A 19,360-nucleotide genomic window follows, 5' to 3' on the forward strand; every position below is an offset into this window, starting at 1 on the left:
ACGAGATTCACTGATGTATGCTGAGAATGGACCAATCTAAGTACCCATGGCCGTTCCTAATCCCATCCCAGGACATACGACCATTGGGAGGTATGTTAGTAATTGCTGTTAATTCTGAAATGTACACTCACAATTTCATCATCATTCTCAAACATTTGTATAATAATGTGCAGAAGCTATAATATACAATGTGTTTTGTTAATTATATGATTGATGATTTGGTACAATTATAACCTGATAAATACTCCCGTGAAAACTTTTCAGCTAAATATGATACATCGTGAACATTCATTGAAGCAGAGGAAGATGTCATTCAAATATGTTTATTTAAAAGGTTCTTCCAAAGATTGGCAAAAATAAAACGGCTGATAGTTCCTCAATCAGAATTGAATAGCAGAATTACCCAACGCGTTTCTTCCGTAAAGGCCTTCATCAGGGGCATAACTGTCAGCAGCGCTGACAAACGCGCTGCTGCGGCGTCACCGCAGCAGCATCCCGGCGCCCTTAGAAGAGCGCTCCGGGCACTTCCGCCCGGCGAGTCCCGGGTGGAAGATGTGACGTCCGCCCGGCTGCGGCGCGTCACTTCCGCCCAGCCGGGGGACAGTATAGGGAGTCGGGCCGCGTCACCCGGGGGTTGCCAGGCAACCAGGGGACGCCGGGCGGCGCGCGCCCAGGCAGCTGGGAATAATTAATACTTGTTGGGGGCCTGGTCCCACGGCGGAGGCTGATTGGCCAGCAGCACCCTTTTAAGGGAGCTGGTTCAACACAGCCCCGCCGGTGATATTGTTTCCCCACAGAGGGCCTGCTGCTCTCTGCTGTCCCGGTCCCTGCAGATCCTCTGCCGTGCACCGTGCCCGTGCCGTATCTATCCACCTGCTGTGGTCCCAGCCACGCTCCGTCTCTGGGTCGACACCTTCCAGCGAGGGTCAGCTGTGTGTCAGCTGCCATATTGCTGCGGCCGTCCCTTTTCCGGCATTCTCTTGGTCAGTTATCCTTCCATCTGGTCCTGCCAAGACACTCCAGACGTACTCCGCTCCATCTTCTGCCGCTGGAGGTTCCGTTCCAGTTACGTAAGTGCTCCAGTGGAGCCCGGTCCTTATTCGTTATTTTCTGGGCAAGCTGTCCCGTATCTTTAGTTGTTCTGTTCCCGTCTTGCCTGGCTCTCCGGGATCCGGAGAGACTCTCGCTAGGGGATTTACGCCCGTTTTGGGGTACCGTATTGTACCATTTTTGTGTTGGCGTATTTTGCGTTTGGTGGCACCCCGTTACTATAGTACCGGTGCTTGTGGCTCAGTCACATTCCCCGTCCTTGGCCAGGTGCCGTTAGACAGGGTGTTCTATTCAGTTAGGTCCTAGTAGTCAGATTCTCCTTTTAGTCCAGTCCCCGACAGTCGCCGTGGGCTTGTCCTAACATAAAACCTGGTTGCATCGGGGTTGGAGCGGGCTTAACCTGCTCCCTCGAACGCGGCGACTAAAGGAGAAGCCTAGCACCTTGCAGCCTGCGGTCACTTGCCCGGGACGGCCAACAGAGTTAGTGTAGGACTTTGCCGTGGCCGTGCTAAACAGCGGTCCCGGCTGAGGGCTCAGCCCACCACCAGTCGCTGCATACACCCACGCACGTTACATTATCACCGGCCTAACAGATTATATAAATCTCATTTATATAATATACCTGTTTTGTCCGTGGGTGTTAGTGGTTGTGCGGAGTCCTCATTATGAATCCTACCTCCCCTCTGTTAGACGCCCAGGTTGCGGGTCTAACGCAAATGGTACAGGAATTGTCGCTCCGGGTAACTAATCAGGAGAGAGTGCCTCGTTCTTACGGGCATTAAAGCAGGGAAAAGATCCTGTGGAAGTGTATTGCACCGAGTTCCGCCGCTGGGCGAATGACTGTGGGTGGAACGATCCAGCTCTGCGTAGCCAGTTCCGGTGTGGATTGTCGGATACCATTAAAGACAGTTTGATCCAATATCCGGTGCCTGGCTCGCTAGATAAACTCATGGAGTTGTCTATCAAAATAGACCGCCGACTCCGCGAACGTAGAGCTGAGAGAGCTTCACTCTCTCATCCCATCCCATACATTGTGGATTCCTCGGAGGATGCCGAAGAACCCATGCAGGTGGGGTCCATGCGGATAACCCCAGAGGAGCGAGTTCGCAGGATCAGTGCTGGTCTATGCCTCTACTGTGGGCGTAGAGGTCATCAGTATCGCTCCTGTCCGAACAAAGCAGTAAAAGGTCAGGCCAAGTGAGTGAGGAGGGGATTCACTTGGGCCTGAAGCTGTTCTCCTCCTGTAACTCCCTATTGATTCCTGCCACTCTAACCTATGGAGAGATTTGTTTTGATTGTTCAGCTTTTGTTGATAGTGGTGCAGCCGGTAACTTTTTGGATGCTGCCTTAGCCGAGAGACTCGGTATCCCCGCTATTCTGTTAGGTCAACGGATTACTATAAGAGGATTAGATGGTAGTCGTTTGCCCAATGGGGAGATTTCTTTTCGTACCCCTAAAATACAGCTCATTATTGGTTCTCTGCATAAAGAGGAAATCTCTTTTTTTTTGGTTACTTGTCCATTAGTCCCACTGGTCTTGGGTCACCCTTGGTTAGTCCTCCATAGCCTGCACATTGACTGGAAGATGGGGGACGTTGTTCAGTGGAATTCCACTTGTTTTGGTTCTTGCATTAACACCTCTTTTCTTCAAGCCTCGGTGTCGCTGTCAGCTGTCCCGACGGCATACTCTGATTTCTCGGATGTATTCTCCAAGGGTAAAGCGGATAAGCTTCCGCCCCATCGTCCATACGACTGTGCCATTCAGCTTGTATCCGACGCCCCTTTGCCCAAGGGAAGGCTTTACTCCTTGTCCATTCCGGAAACCAAGGCCATGAATGAGTACATTCAAGAAAGTTTAGAGAAGGGATTCATCCGCCCATCAAAGTCGCCACTAAGCGCAGGATTCTTTTTTGTGGCCAAGAAAGATGGGTCTTTACGACCTTGTATTGATTTCCGGGCTTTAAACAAAATCACGGTGAAAAATGCGTACCCGCTCCCTCTTATTTCTGTTCTCTTTGACCAATTAAGGTCCGCCACAGTGTTTTCTAAGATTGACCTGAGAGTGGCGTATAACCTCATCCGAATAAAAGCAGGGGATGAGTGGAAGACGGAATTTAGTACGCACTCCGGGCAATATGAGTATCTAGTTATGCCCTTCGGGCTGTCCAATGCCCCTGCCGTGTTCCAAGATTTTATCAACGATGTCTTACGAGACTTTCTGGGGAGTTTCGTGGTCGTTTACTTGGATAATATCCTGATTTATTCCAAGGATCTTGATTCGCATAGAGCTCAGGTGAGGCAGGTGCTGCAAAGGTTACGGGAAAATAGTTTGTTTGCCAAACTCGAAAAATGTGAGTTTGAGGTACCCGAAATCTCATTTTTGGGGTATATTATTTCGGCTGATGGCTTTAGCATGGATCCTAAGAAGCTTCAGGCGATAGTTGATTGGGTACAGCCGACCAATCTGAAGGCAATCCAAAGGTTCCTTGGATTTGCCAACTACTATCGACGCTTCATCCATTCTTTTTCCTCTATCATTGCTCCCCTGGTGGCTCTTACCAAGAAGGGGGCAGATCCTGGAGATTGGTCTTTACAAGCCAAACAGGCTTTTCAAGCCCTCAAACAAGCCTTTGTCTCTGCTCCCATCCTTAAGCATCCGGATCCTGAGCGTCCCTTTGTGGTGGAGGTGGATGCCTCCGAAATGGGTGCAGGAGCAGTACTCTCACAAACTAACCCTATAACTCAGATTCTGCACCCTTGCGCCTATATGTCTAGGAAATTCTCTGTGGCTGAGACCAATTATGATGTTGGTGACAGGGAATTATTAGCCATCAAGTGGGCCTTCGAGGAATGGAGGCATTGGCTAGAAGGTGTGATTCATCAGGTAGTGGTTTTAACAGACCACAAGAATCTACAGTATATTGAAGCTGCCAAGAGACTTAATGCCCGGCATGCCCGCTGGGCGTTATTTTTCACTCGCTTCAATTTTATCATTTCCTATAGACCTGGTCCTAAGAATGTTCGAGCAGATGCTCTGTCACGGTGCTTTGTTCCGCAACATTCCACGGAAGACTCGGTGACCTCCATTCTTCCTGCCTCCTGCATACAGGCCGGTCTCAGTTTGACTCTGGAGGGGCTCATTCGTCAGGCCCAAGGCCAGGCCCCAGCTCAGACTCCGAGAGGTCGGTTATTTGTCCCTGAGACTCTCAGGCGAAGAGTGCTCACGGACTTTCATGATAACAGGACTGCAGGGCATCCCGGGATTCATAAGACCACGGACTTATTGACCCGAGTTGTTTGGTGGCCAGGAATGTCCAGGGATGTCAGGGAATTCGTGCGGTCATGCCTCGTTTGTGCCAAACATAAAGTGCCTCGCTCCAGGCCTGAGCTCATGCCGTTGTCCATCCCATCAAGGCCATGGTCACACATTGCCATGGATTTCGTGGTAGGGTTACCGGTGTCCGCCAACTGTCAAACCATTTGGGTTATCATTGACAGGTTTTCCAAGATGGCACATTTTGTGGCCCTGAAGCAGTTGCCTTCGGCCAGGGATCTGGCTTCGTTGTTTTTAAGGCATGTTTTCCGGCTGCATGGATTGCCCACTGACATTGTTTCGGACAGGGGTCCGCAGTTTGTAGCACAGTTCTGGAGGGCTTTCTGTGCTTCTCTGAAGATCAAACTGAGCTTGACTTCAGCTTGCCACCCTCAGTCCAACGGACAGACTGAACGGCTGAATCAGTCTTTGAAACAGTATCTGCGTTGTTTTATCTCAAAGTTGCAGAATGATTGGGTGGAGCATCTCCCCATAGCAGAATTTGCATACAATAATGTGGTACATACTGCTTCTAAGGTTTCACCTTTTTTCGCAGTATATGGTTTCCATCCCCAAGCGAATTCATTCGCTCATTCTTCACCTTCGGTTCCATCCAGGGTCTTTCGTTTTAAGGCCTCATGGAGAAAGATTCATGACGCACTTAAGGAGACAGCATTCAAAGAGAAGGTGTTGGCGGATCGGGTTAGACGCCCTTGTCCATTTAAAGTTGGTGATTGGGTCTGGGTTTCAACCCGAAACATCAAATTACACCAACCTTCGGCAAGACTTGGGCCCAAGTTCATAGGTCCGTATAAGATCATCAAGAGGGTTAATCCGGTTGCTTTCCGCTTTTGCTTCCTAAATCCCTCAGGATTGTTAACACCTTTCATGCGTCTTTGTTAAAGCCTGTCTTCTTTTCTCATAAGTTTCCCCGTAAGATCATCAGAGGAGCCCCTTCAGTGGATGTTCAGGGACAGCAGGAGTTCTTGATTGAAAGAATTTGTCCGTGGTACCCTTCATTTTTTGGTCCATTGGAAGGGGTTTGGGCCAGAAGAAAGGTCTTGGGTCCCCGATAGGGATGTCCATGCTCAAAACCTGAAGAGAAGATTCTTTCTGGAATTTCCCCATAAGCCTGGGGGTAGAGGTTTCAAAACCTCTCCTCAAGGGGGGGGTACTGTCAGCAGCGCTGACAAACGCGCTGCTGCGGCGTCACCGCAGCAGCATCCCGGCGCCCTTAGAAGAGCGCTCCGGGCACTTCCGCCCGGCGAGTCCCGGGTGGAAGATGTGACGTCCGCCCGGCTGCGGCGCGTCACTTCCGCCCAGCCGGGGGACAGTATAGGGAGTCGGGCCGCGTCACCCGGGGGTTGCCAGGCAACCAGGGGACGCCGGGCGGCGCGCGCCCAGGCAGCTGGGAATAATTAATACTTGTTGGGGGCCTGGTCCCACGGCGGAGGCTGATTGGCCAGCAGCACCCTTTTAAGGGAGCTGGTTCAACACAGCCCCGCCGGTGATATTGTTTCCCCACAGAGGGCCTGCTGCTCTCTGCTGTCCCGGTCCCTGCAGATCCTCTGCCGTGCACCGTGCCCGTGCCGTATCTATCCACCTGCTGTGGTCCCAACCACGCTCCGTCTCTGTGTCGACACTTTCCAGCGAGGGTCAGCTGTGTGTCAGCTGCCATATTGCTGCGGCCGTCCCTTTTCCGGCATTCTCTTGGTCAGTTATCCTTCCATCTGGTCCTGCCAAGACACTCCAGACGTACTCCGCTCCATCTTCTGCCGCTGGAGGTTTCGTTCCGGTTACGTAAGTGCTCCAGTGGAGCCCGGTCCTTATTCGTTATTTTCTGGGCAAGCTGTCCCGTATCTTTAGTTGTTCTGTTCCCGTCTTGCCTGGCTCTCCGGGACCCGGAGAGACTCTCGCTAGGGGATTTACGCCCGTTTTGGGGTACCGTATTGTACCATTTTTGTGTTGGCGTATTTTGCTTTTGGTGGCACCCCGTTACTATAGTACCGGTGCTTGTGGCTCAGTCACATTCCCCGTCCTTGGCCAGGTGCCGTTAGACAGGGTGTTCTATTCAGTTAGGTCCTAGTAGTCAGATTCTCCTTTTGGTCCAGTCCCCGACAGTCGCCATGGGCTTGTCCTAACATAAAACCTGGTTGCATCGGGGTTGGAGCGGGCTTAACCTGCTCCCTCGAACGCGGCGACTAAAGGAGAAGCCTAGCACCTTGCAGCCTGCGGTCACTTGCCCGGGACGGCCAACAGAGTTAGTGTAGGACTTTGCCGTGGCCGTGCTAAACAGCGGTCCTGGCTGAGGGCTCAGCCCACCACCAGTCGCTGCATACACCCACGCACGTTACAATAACATCTACAAGCATACATGAATGTTGAATCAGTTTTAATAAAATGGAGTAAAGTCATGCTACAATAATTATTATTTACAACATACTGTATAGTGAATTTAACAAATAGTAAGAATTCAAGAAAAGAATCGAAGGTGATGGTGAGAAAGTGAAATAAGTGGTATTCATCATACCTCCAAAGGGTACTTTAAGGGATACACAGATCCAGCCTCATGCAGAGAAAGTTATTAAATCATGTAGAACCTATTTTGAAGAGTTAAGGCATACAATAAATTCTGTGAGAAAAAATATAGAACAATATAGAAAGTGAAAAATGGTATAGATACTAATATTCAATTTAAATAAAGGGCATTTGACTCTTTAGGAACCACAAACTACATTCCTAAAATCAACGTAAAAGATAGGGTGTAATAATTGAATTGGTGGAATTTAGGAAATATAAGCAGACGTAGAATAATGAAGACAAAGAGGTGTATCTTGTTAGACAGAAGGAGGCTAAGAAGCAAAAGCACAGGCTGAGGAGAAAATGGCCCAGTCAGTGGGTGAAGGGGGGAAAACCTTTTTTTTTAGGTATATAAGTGAAAGTAGAAAAACAAAAAGTGGAGTAATAAGACAGAGAGTGGAAGTCTTCTTGACAGAGACAATGTAATAGGAGATCATATTAATAATTATTTCTGCTCAGAATTCACTGCTAAAAGAGAGGGGAAGGGGCCACAGTTAAGTTGCAACTATATTCAGGAAAATGATGGAGAACCAAGTACCTTTACATAGAATTCTAAAAACTGAAAGTGGGGCCAGATGGGATACATCCAAGAGTACTAAAAGAGCTTAAAGGAGAGCTGGTAAAACCATTAACAGAATTATACAAACAGTCACTTGCTACTGGAGTAAACCCAGAGGACTGGAAAATAGCGAATGTAGTCCGACTGCACAAAAGTGGAAACAAGGAAAGGGTAATCAACTATCGACCAATGAGCCTTACATCAGTAGTAGAAAAATTGATGGAAACACTCTTAAAACAAATAGTTGAAGAATATTTCAAAACCAACAACTTACAGTATCCTAAACAGCATGGGTTTACTGGGTGGAGATCATGTCAAACAAATCTAGGGAGTGCAGAGAGATGCAGGGCGCTAGAGAGTGCAGAGAGATGCAGGGCGCTAGGGAGGGCAGAGAGATGCAGGGCGCTAGGGAGGGCAGAGAGATGCAGGGCACTAGGGAGGGCACAGAGATGTATGGCGATAGGGAGAGCAGAGAAACGCAGGGCGCTAGGGAGTGCAGAGAGACGCAGGGCGCTAGGGAGTGCAGAGAGATGCGGGGCGCTAGGGAGGGCAGAGAGACGCAGGGCACTAGGGAGTGTACAGAGATGCAGAGCGCTAGGGAGGGCAGAGAGAAGCAGGGCGCTAGGGAGGGCAGAGAGACGCAGGGCGCTAGGGAGTGCAGAGAGATGCAGGGCGCTAGGGAGTGCAGAGAGATGCAGGGCGCTAGGGAGTGCAGAGAGATGCAGGGCGCTAGGGAGGTCAGAGAGATGCAGGGCGCTAGGGAGGGCAGAGAGACGCAGGGCACTAGGGAGGGCAGAGAGACACAGGGCGCTAGGGAGGGCAGAGAGATGCAGGACGCTAAGGAGGGCAGAGAGATGGAGGGCGCAAGGGAGTGCAGAGAGATGCAGGGCGCTAGGGAGTGCAGAGAGACGTGGGGCGCTAGGGAGGGCAGAGAGACGCAGGGCGCTAGGGAGTGTACAGAGATGCAGAGTGCTAGGGAGGGCAGAGAGAAGCAGGGCATTATATATAGTAATGCAAGCTTGATCTAAGACGTATGTGGTCAACAAGGGGACAAAGGAGCATTCATGGTATTCGCACCTTGTAATCCTATGGGATCGTGGGTGCAAATGCCATGAACGCTCCCACCGGTGAGACCCTTCTTAAAGGCGTACATGCGCTAGGGAGGGCAGAGAGAAGCAGGGCGCTAGGGAGGGCAGAGAGACGCAGGGCGCTAGGGAGTGCAGAGAGATGCAGGGCGCTAGGGAGTGCAGAGAGATGCAGGGCGCTAGGGAGTGCAGAGAGATGCAGGGCGCTAGGGAGTGCAGAGAGATGCAGGGCGCTAGGGAGGTCAGAGAGATGCAGGGCGCTAGGGAGGGCAGAGAGACGCAGGGCACTAGGGAGGGCAGAGAGACGCAGGGCACTAGGGAGGGCAGAGAGACACAGGGCGCTAGGGAGGGCAGAGAGATGCAGGGCGCTAGGGAGTGCAGAGAGACGCAGGGCGCTAGGGAGGGCAGAGAGACGCAGGGCGCTAGGGAGGGCAGAGAGACGCAGGGCGCTAGGGAGGGCAGAGAGATGCAGATCGCTAGCGAGGGCAGAGAGATGCAGATCGCTAGCGAGGGCAGAGGGATGCAGGGCGCTAGGGGGGAGAGAGACGCATTGCGTTAGGGAGTGCACAGAGACGCAGGGCGCTAGGGAGGGCAGAGAGATGCAGGGCGATAGGGAGGGCAGAGAGACGCAGGGCGCTAGGGAGGGCAGAGAGACGCAGGGCGCTAGGGAGGGCAGAGAGACGCAGGGCGCTAGGGAGGGCAGAGAGACGCAGGGCTATAGGGAGGGCAGAGAGACGCAGGGCGCTAGGGAGAGCAGAGAGACGCAGGGCGCTAGGGAGGGCAGAGAGACGCAGGGCGCTAGGGAGGGCAGAGAGACGCAGGGCGCTAGGGAGGGCAGAGAGATGCAGGGCGATAGGGAGGGCAGAGAGACGCAGGGCGCTAGGGAGGGCAGAGAGACGCAGGGCGCTAGGGAGGGCAGAGAGACGCAGGGCTATAGGGAGGGCAGAGAGACGCAGGGCGCTAGGGAGGGCAGAGAGACGCAGGGCGCTAGGGAGGGCAGAGAGACGCAGGGCGCTAGGGAGGGCAGAGAGACGCAGGGCGCTAGGGAGGGCAGAGAGACGCAGGGCGCTAGGGAGGGCAGAGAGACGCAGGGAGCTAGGGAGGGCAGAGAGACACAGGGCGCTAGGGAGGGCAGAGAGACGCAGGGCGCTAGGGAGGGCAGAGAGACGCAGGGCGCTAGGGAGTGCACAGAGATGCAGGGCGCTCGGGAGGGCAGAGAGAAGCAGGGCGCTAGGGAGGGCAGAGAGACGCAGGGCGCTAGGGAGTGCAGAGAGATGCAGGGCGCTAGGGAGTGCAGAGAGATGCAGGGCGCTAGGGAGTGCAGAGAGATGCAGGGCGCTAGGGAGTGCAGAGAGATGCAGGGCGCTAGGGAGTGCAGAGAGATGCAGGGCGCTAGGGAGTGCAGAGAGACGCAGGGCGCTAGGGAGGGCAGAGAGATGCAGGGCACTAGGGAGGGCAGAGAGACGCAGGGCGCTAGGGAGGGCAGAGAGATGCAGGGCGCTAGGGAGTGCAGAGAGATGCAGGGTGCTAGGGAGTGCAGAGAGACGCGGGGCGCTAGGGAGGGCAGAGAGACGCAGGGCGCTAGGGAGTGTACAGAGATGCAGAGTGCTAGGGAGGGCAGAGAGAAGCAGGGCATTATATATAGTAATGCAAGCTTGAACTAAGACGTATGTGGTCAACAAGGGGACAAAGGAGCATTCATGGTATTCGCACCTTGTAATCCTATGGGATCGTGGGTGCAAATGCCATGAACGCTCCCACCGGTGAGACCCTTCTTAAAGGCGTACATGCTGCAGCAGCAGCACGCTGCAAAGATATAAAAGGACACATCTGTATGTCAAGAAAAAAAAGGGGGAAGAGTGGCCCTGGGGTCACTCAGGAGCGCTGGTAACCAGACTAAAGCAAACGAATAGAGTGACTGAACACCACTGCTGCCACTTTTAAAAAAAGATGTGTACCTTTTATACAAACTACAAGTGGGTGTGTAACAACCAACGAGTTGCTGTTACTTTAAAAGGCGCAGCCTTGTTCAGCAAATTAACCAGTAAATAAACTCTTTTTAAAAACATACATTTATTAAAATATTTCCATAAAAAACATAATCTTTTAAAGTGCACTTCACATTACTAATAATAAGACATACACAAGACAAACAACATGTAACATAAAATATGGTACTTGTGTATTATCATGGCTCATGCGATTTTAGCCCCCTATGCGATGAAAAATTGTATAAGCACCCTAGGGAGGGCAGAGAGACGCAGGGCGCTAGGGAGGGCAGAGAGACGCAGGGCGATAGGGAGGGCAGAGAGACGCAGGGCGATAGGTAGGGCAGAGAGACGCAAGGCGCTAGGGAGGGCAGAGAGACGCAGGGCGCTAGGGAGGTCAGAGAGACGCAGGGCGATAGGGAGGGCAGACAGACGCAGGGCGCTAGGGAGGGCAGAGAGACGCAGGGCGCTAGGGAGGGCAGAGAGACGCAGGGCGATAGGGAGGGCAGAGAGATGCAGGGCGCTAGCGGGGCAGAGAGACCAAGGGCACTAGGGGGGGGCAGAGAGACGCAGAGCGCTAGGGAGAGCAGAGAGATGCAGGGCACTAGGGTGGCAGAGAGACGCAGGGCGCTAGGGAGGGCAGAGAGATGCAGATTGTGGTGGAAGCTGGGGAATGGAGGAATTGGCTGGTATTGTATTTGGACAAGAAGTTCTGCATATTAGAGAAGAGCCAGGGCAGACTACAGTAGATGGGAGCTGGGGACCGCAGGACATAAGGTTACTGTATCAGAGAGTGAGACTGTCACTGCTGGGGCCAGATCAGGCGTGCTGCAATGCTGACACATCCCTTCTAACAGCAGGGAAGGTAGGAGGGGAGGAAAACGGACCTGGGTCTTGTAGTAGGGGCTGGGGTGGCTGTCCTAGATGTGGACACCGCTCAGCACTCTCCCCCAGCCCAAGCCGACTCACTTTGCCACAGCCGCCGCTGCTAGTCAATCACCGCGGCTGCAGGAACTTCTGATTGGCTGGCGGCCGGTGCCACATTTCAGGAAGCCGCTGACTGAGGGAAGCTTGCGCTGCAGCACAGTGCACTATAGCAGTGAGCAATGGGGGGAAGGGGGTGACTATTTCTTGATGTAGCGGCGGCCCGAGACACTAATGCGGGGTACACACCAGGACGACCTGCTCACGATGTAGATCGTGAGTGAGTCGTCAGTGTCTCGGCCCTCAGCCTCCAGCTGGAAGTGGGCAGAGCATCAGATGTGGGAAGCACAGCACAGGACACTAAAGGTGGGGCCCCGGCGAGCGCGCCTTTACCTTGCTGTCTGCTGCAGTGAGGAGGTGCCGGCCGCCACAGTCAGATGTGTTTGGCGTCCTACCCCTGCTGCTGCAATCGTATATCACCCTACTCCACAATCACAGTGACAGCAGTGTTTGGGGAGGGGGGCAGCAAAGGGGAAGCTTGCTCCCGTAACATGCAGAGCGGAGGAGGGCAGCAGCGGGAGCCCAAGCATCTCCTGTCCTTGCAGTGCCTGCTTTGCCTCTCCTTCCTCTGGCTCACACAAGGGGCTGGGAAACATACAGAGAAGGGAGGGGGCAGAGTGGGGGACATACAGTGAAGGAGGGTCAGGCTGGGGGACATACAGGGAATGGAGGCAGTGATGACCATTCAGAGAAGGGGGAGTAGGGCCAGGCTGGGGGACATACAGTGAATGGGGGCAGAGTGGGGTACATAGTGAATGGGGGTCATACAGTGAATGGGAGTGAAGGAGGGTCAGGCTTGGGGACATACAATGAATGGAGGCACTGATGGACATTAAGAGAAGGGGGGCAGGCTGTGGGACAGAGTGAATGGGTGCAGAGTGGGGAACATACAGTGAATGGGTGACATACAGTGAAGGAGGGGCAGGCTAGGGGACATACAGTGAATGGGGGCAGGCTGGGGGAAATACAGTGAAGGGGCAGGCTGGGGGAAATACAGTGAATGGGCAGGCTGGGGGACATACAGTGAATGGGGGCAGGCTGGGGGAAATACAGTGAAGGGGCAGGCTGGGGGACATAGAGTGAATGGGGGCAGAGTGGGGAACCATTCTGATTAATGATTCAAAGAATGTCAGGCTGAATGGTCGGCCCCCACACATTTACACTTCACCAAATCTGGCCCTCGTCGCAAAAAGACACCCCTGATCTAGATTGATGGGATCAGACAATTGTCGTCCTGGTGTGTACCCAGCATAAGTAACAGAATAGCCCGGGGGGCACATGGCACCCTGTCCCCGGCCCAGCTCACCACTGGGTGCTAGCACAGTTCCTAACTGTCATGTTATAGGCTGGGTTTAAAAAAAAAGTCAGTTAGTAGCTGATTGGCTGCTGCATTATCACCTGCCACTTTATCCCTTCTCCAGACATAATACGGGTGTGGATCGTTTTATCGACCACACTTAGGTCGACAGTGTCAACATTTGGGTAAAAAAAACAGTAAAAAAAAACATGTCGACCTTCCCACCTGTCGGCCTAACCCATGTTGACCTAATGCTATGTCGACCTAAACCCATGTCGACCTTGTCCTATGTCGACCTAGACACCTGTCGACCTTCCCACCTGTCGACACAACGGTGTCGACCTAATGACTGTCGACCTAAGTGGTGTCGACAATGCAACCGTTAGCCCTTAATACATCTGCCCCAGCGTGTAGCGTATGACCGTAGCCGATCTGAGCACGTGTACGTTGTGTAAGCACACATATACTGTAGCAGCGGGCCCCCAGTATAAGCTATGTGCACACACAGTGGCATTTACCTGATCCTCTGCGTTCAGCCTCCGTGTCCTGGGATATGTGATTGCTGTTACTGGTCTCCGCCTTCCCCTATGCTGACATTATTCTCCTGTATTCATTTACAGTAATCCCCTCGGTGTGTAACCTGTATTTGTAGTGTACTGTTACTCCTCCTCCTCCTCCAGTGCCCACGCCCATAGCAAGGACACGCACCTTTGGCATGGTACTAGGGTTACTGGGGGACCGTGGGAAGGGTGATAACAACCCATACCCCCCCCCCCCCCCCCTCCACCTGTTGGCACAGAGCCGTCCTGGCACAATTCTTCATATATCACTCTCGTTATCCGGAGCCTGACATTCTGGGTGCGGGATGTGATGACGTCATTCTGTATTACATATAACAGCCGCGACTAGTAAGGGGTATGCGGTCTTAGGTCGACACAGCTAAGGTTGACACATGAAATAGGTTGACAGGGTCAGATTGTCAACACAAGCATGAGGTCAACAATGGCTAGGTTGACAGTCAAAAGATCAACATGGAGTTTTCACATTTTTTGAGCCGACATGTGTCGACAGGCGGCATTTCCTGCCCTACCATCCACTAGGGTGTGTAGGGGGGAATAGAATAGTGTGCCGATCGCAGCGAGCCATGTGAGGGGACACGGTAAACTTTGACTATGTCGACATTTGGGACAAAAAATGTGAAAAACTCATGTCGACTATTTGACTGTCGATCTAGCTATTGTTGACCTAATGCTTGTGTCGACCTTCCAACCTTCTGTGGTTGACCCAATGCATGTTGTCGACCCAGTGACCCATACCCCTAGTAACAGGCTGAGGGGAAGACGTACAATGTAACAATGTTATTTTGGGGGTCATTTCCGGCTGATGCCCGTGGTTATCCAACAGAGGGCCTGATGTATCAAGCTTCCAAAAGTGATAAAGTGATAAACCACCAGCCAATCAGCTTCTTCCTGTCATTTTTCAAACCCAGCTTGTAACATGACAGGTAGGATATGATTGGCTGGCTGTTTATCACTCTATATTTTATCACTTTTTGAGGTACTCTTTACCTAGCACGGCGCCAACGATTTTGATCGTGGGCATCGCAGGTAAAAAAAATCGCGGTCATCGCGGGCATTGAATGCACTAAAAATCGGGTGCGACGCAACCGACGCAATGCCCGCGATTTCCCATAGGGAACAATGTTAAATGTCTCAATTGACCCGATTTTTCCATAGGAAACAATGTTAAATGGGCCACAGAGGCCAAATAGGCACCCTGAAGTGTATAATGGCCACCCGAATTGTTAACGCCACCCCACGATCAACGCCAACCCGAAGCGTGGCGAGCACAGCGAGCCCGTGAGGGGCGGCGGTACGCGTCCTACGACCTTTTCATACCCCCACTATCCACGTCGGCGTGGAGTTGAGAATAGAATAGTGTGGCGAGCGCAGCGAGCCACCGAGCCTGAAGCGTGGCGAGCGCAGCGAGCCCCGCGAGGGGACGCGGATACCTTCACAGGTAAACGCGTCCCTTCGCGGGCTTCACAGGTATCCGCGTCCCCTCGCGGGGCTCGCTGCGCTCGCCACGCTTCGGGCTCGGTGGCTCGCTGCGCTCGCCACACTATTCTATTCTCAACTCTACGCCGATGTGGATAGTGGGGGTATGAAAAGGTCGTAGGACGCCTACCGCTGCCCCTCGTGGGCTCGCTGCGCTCGCCACGCTTCGGGTTCACGTTGATTGTGGGGTGGCGTTAACAATTGTGGGGGCCATTTCACACTTCAGGGTGCCTATTTGGCCTCTGTGGGCCATTTAACATTGTTTCCTATGGAAAAATCGGGTCAATTGAGGCATTGAACAGGAAAATCGGGTCAATTGAGACATTTAACATTGTTCCCTATGGGAAATCGCGGGTATCGCGTCGCACCCGATTTTTTAGTGCATTCAATGCCCGCGATGGCCGCGATGGGCGCCGTGCTAAGTAAAGAGTACGCTTTTTGAAGCTTGATACATCTGGCCCTAAAGCTTCCCAAACATCGAGAGATTTTTTCAAATGATATGGTCGTTATCCACCAATTGGATCGACTGTCCGTGTGCGGGCATAATAAGGATGCAATGGTGTACCGGCGGCTGGTCATTCCTCTAGCTCACTGATACCTCCAGCATGCAGAAAGCTAACGTTGAGCAGGATTTGGCACACATTGTCCCGTGTGTAGTCACGATGAGAGATGTGGCAATGATATGTTAATTAATTGAAATCGGTAAACGACCCATCAAATCCTCCGATCTTTTGCCCCATCATTCTGTGTGTGTGCACGATATTGTCTGGCCAGGAGACTTCACAATTTCAGGGGAATGTGCCAAGTTTGCATGTGATAAATCTCATGCAACTCACAGGGAGCTGCAAGCAGAAGGAGCAGGGGGCGGTGGACGCCGGCGAGGGGACCAGGGAGTGGGGGACTGCAGTGGGTGGGGGATGCCCGTGACCATAGAGCTTGGTGAAGAGAACAGGGGGCTGCAGTGGCTACCCCTGCCCGGCTCCCTGGTTCCTTCCGCCGCCCCCCCCCCCCCCGCCTGCTACCTCCGCCCGGCTCTATGGTCATGAACATCCCCTGCCCAGCTCTAGCGTCCAGCCCGTCCAACCTCCTGACTCCTATCCGATGCGCACAGGACCGCACATCGGGTCAGATGGGATATCTACATGTGCGACTTGGCCCGATTTCATGGCCCCATTCATCTGAATTGGGTGAAATCTTGCCCAAATTGCATAGAGTATGGGGGCCTTAAGACACAATCAAACAATCATAGGGAAATATTGGTACTTGTTTCCTAGCACGGCCACAATCGCAGGCATCGGGTGTCATTTTTAGTGGTCTGCGACGCGACCGACGAGATGCCCCCGATTTTCCTATTGAAATGCATTGAAAAAAGTCAAAATTGCGACTATGCGGCTAAAAAAGGCTTAAATGGTCCAGACGCGATGCCCCCGATTTCCCCATAGGGAACAATGTTAAATGCCTCAATTTACCCGCGATGCCCCCGATTTACCATAGGAATCAATGTTAAATGGCTCAATTTACCCAAATCATCATAGGGAACAATGGTAAATGGGCCAGAAAACCCAAAAAACACCCCTGAACAGTGAAATGTCCCCCCGAAAGTAGTTTACGCCACCCCACGATCAACGCGAACCCGAAGCGTGGCGAGCGCAGCGAGCATGCGAGGGGCGGCGGTATGCGTCCTCCGACCTTTTCATACCCCCACTATCCACGTCGGCGTGGAGTTGAGAATAGAATAGTGTGGCGAGCGCAGCGAGCCACCGAGCCCGAAGCGTGGCGAGCGCAGCGAGGGGATGCGGATACCTTCACAGGTAAACGCGTCCCTTCGTGGGCTTCACAGGTATCCACGTCCCCTCGTGGGGCTCGCTGCGCTCGCCACGCTTCGGGTTCGCGTTGATCGTGGGGTGGCGTAAACTACTTTTGGGGGGACATTTCACTGTTCAGGGGTGTTTTGGGTGGTTTCTGGCCCATTTACCATTGTTCCCTATGATGATTTGGGTAAATTGAGCCATTTAACATTGATTCCTATGGGAAATCGGGGGCATCGCGGGTAAATTGAGCCATTTAACATTGTTCCCTATGGGGAAATCGTGATTTTTCCTCACGATGCCCACGATCATGATCGTTGTGGCCGTGCTAGGAAACAAGTACCGAAATATTTAATGGAGTAAAGAAATGCCAAACTTTATGACCTCAAAGATTGACTATGCTTGGCACCTTAGGGCAGAGCAAGAAGGACATGTTTTATGACATTTGGGAATCTGCCAACCCTGTAATTAGTTACCAATTTAGTTAGTGAATTTTTGGATAAAAAGAGCGGAGAACAGTCAGCCAGGAGCAGGAGAGGGAATGGAACTAAGCAAGCAATGGACTGGAGTGAACATGGACATGGTAGCTATGAATATACTTTCATGAGTATTTGTAACCTGCAAGCACAATTGTGTTAGTATTTGTCTGCCTGTAAATTGTTTCATGTTATAAGCAAGGACCATACTGCATTCTGCAGGAGACTCCCTGACATAGCAGCAATCTCCCCCTCTCCCTCATTAGTCTAGCAATCTCCCTCACGTCACCTAGCCCACATTACACTCTTACATCATAGTTACCTCCCCTCCTGCATTCTGCAGGAGACTCCCTGACATAGCAGCAATCTCCCTCTCTCCCTTATTGGTCTAGCACTGGGGTAGCCAACTCCAGTCCTCGAGAGCTACCAACAGTTAATGTTTTCCAGATCTCCCCACCTGTGAGTGCACCTTTGCAGCAGCTAGGTTGTCTGTAAAATGTGAATTGATGGTAGCTCTCAAGGACTGGAGTTGGCTACCACTGGTCTAGCAATCTCCCTCATGTCACCTAGCCCACATTACACTGTTACATCATAGTTACCTCCCCATCTGCATTCTGCAGGAGACTCCCTGACATAGAAGCAATCTCCTTCTCTCCCTCATTAGTCTAGCAATCTCCCTCATGTCACCTAGCCCACATTACACTGTTACATCATAGTTACTTCCCCTCCTGCATTCTGCAGGAGACTCCCTGACATAGCAGCAATCTCCCTCTCTCCCTCATTAGTCTAGCAATCTCCCTCATGTCACCTAGCCCACATTACACTGTTACATCATAGTTACCTCCCCTCCTGCATTCTGCAGGAGACTCCTTGACATAGCAGCAATCTCCCTCTCTCCCTCATTAGTCTAGCAATCTCCCCCATGTCACCTAGCCCACATTACACTGTTACAATTGTTGGGAAAAAAGGAATGAGAGATAGATACATTTACATTGAATCATCAGCACCATTTCCCAGCACTTTACCAAGTATAGTAGCTCTTACTAACTGCTTTGGGCTCATCTACATTTGTATATAAGTCATTATAAAAGATTCCTCTCAGATGTAGAAGGTGCCACATTCACAATCTCTCCATATATGAAACTAGACATGCCCTTTGGGAGGAGCATGACACGCCCCCTCAATGGGGCGCTGTGCAATATTCTTCTACCAACTATAATCTCTTTACAACTAGTTTTAAAAAGTAGGCAAGTATGAAGGAGGCGTAATAGCATAATATCTGCATAGTCAATGAGCTGGGATAATATAACTCTGTAAGAATATATTTTACCTTCCCTCATGGTGTTTTCGGGACAGTTAGATATATATTTATTATACCCCATTAACCAATTATATGTAAGGCTTAACTTACCCATGTTCATACTTCATACTGTATAATGCACATTGCTGTGTAATGGGACTAGTGATAACGTTACCTTTGTTATGAGCCCACCTGTTTTGCAAAGTCTATTATAATATAATTGCAGATGCCAAATACGTAAACTAATATATCAATATAGGATATAATAAATATATGTTAGATAAAATTTCACTCTCTCAATTATTATTGTTAGAAGAGTGATAAATACGATTCCTTAAAACTCAACAGTCCTAAGCCTTGGAGAGAGATGGATGTAAGTGGATGGAGATAAGGGGGGGGGGTACTTGTGTATTATCACGGCGCCCAGATTCACCGTATCACATGGGCCATTATAGCGGCATGCGATGCAATCTTTTTTTTGTTAATTCACTGCTCATGTCCCCAGGCCATCTCCTCGCATGGCATCGCACCTCCCGAAAAATCGCATGCGTTCGCATGCGATGCGATTTTTTAGTTAATTTAACATAACTGCTCTTATGTCCTCCTGCAAAATCGCATGATTTTTTGATCGCATGCGATGTTATGGGGTGCCATGCCATGCCAGACACTTGTATGGCATGCAATTAGGTTTGAATGACCCCCCCCCACTATCCACGCCACCCCGAAGCATGGCGAGCGCAGCGAGCCCTGCGAGGGGGCGCCATGATAATACACAAGTACCAAAGGGGGTTATTCGGACTTTATCCCTGCAGGACAATTTAGCAGCGCCCTGCGATCAGATAGCCGCTGCCCAGTCAGAGTGCA

At 51.6% G+C, this 19,360-nt stretch overlaps 2 protein-coding genes across 3 annotated transcripts in view; both read right to left on the minus strand.

The window, feature by feature from the left end:
• Positions 1 to 13,512, minus strand: part of LOC146019857 (sulfotransferase 1C4-like) — a 37,942-nt gene extending 24,430 nt beyond the window's left edge. The window contains exons 1-2 of one of the 2 annotated variants that reach the window (XM_083152471.1): positions 13,374 to 13,484; positions 6,893 to 6,962 (exon numbers count right to left, since the gene is read on the minus strand). The gene's annotated coding sequence lies outside the window, so the exon portion shown is untranslated. Of the gene's footprint in view, positions 1 to 6,892; positions 6,963 to 13,373 lie in introns of both variants that reach the window. The other variant, XM_083152469.1, reaches the window with a different exon arrangement.
• The window catches only part of LOC146019856 (sulfotransferase 1C2-like), a 65,619-nt gene that overhangs the window by 24,337 nt on the left and 21,922 nt on the right, over positions 1 to 19,360 (minus strand). The gene's annotated exons all lie outside the window — the stretch shown is intronic.

This window comes from Crinia signifera, chromosome 7 (genome assembly GCF_055691185.1).
Source record: "Crinia signifera chromosome 7, ASM5569118v1, whole genome shotgun sequence".
Classification (NCBI taxonomy): Eukaryota; Metazoa; Chordata; class Amphibia; order Anura; family Myobatrachidae; genus Crinia; species Crinia signifera.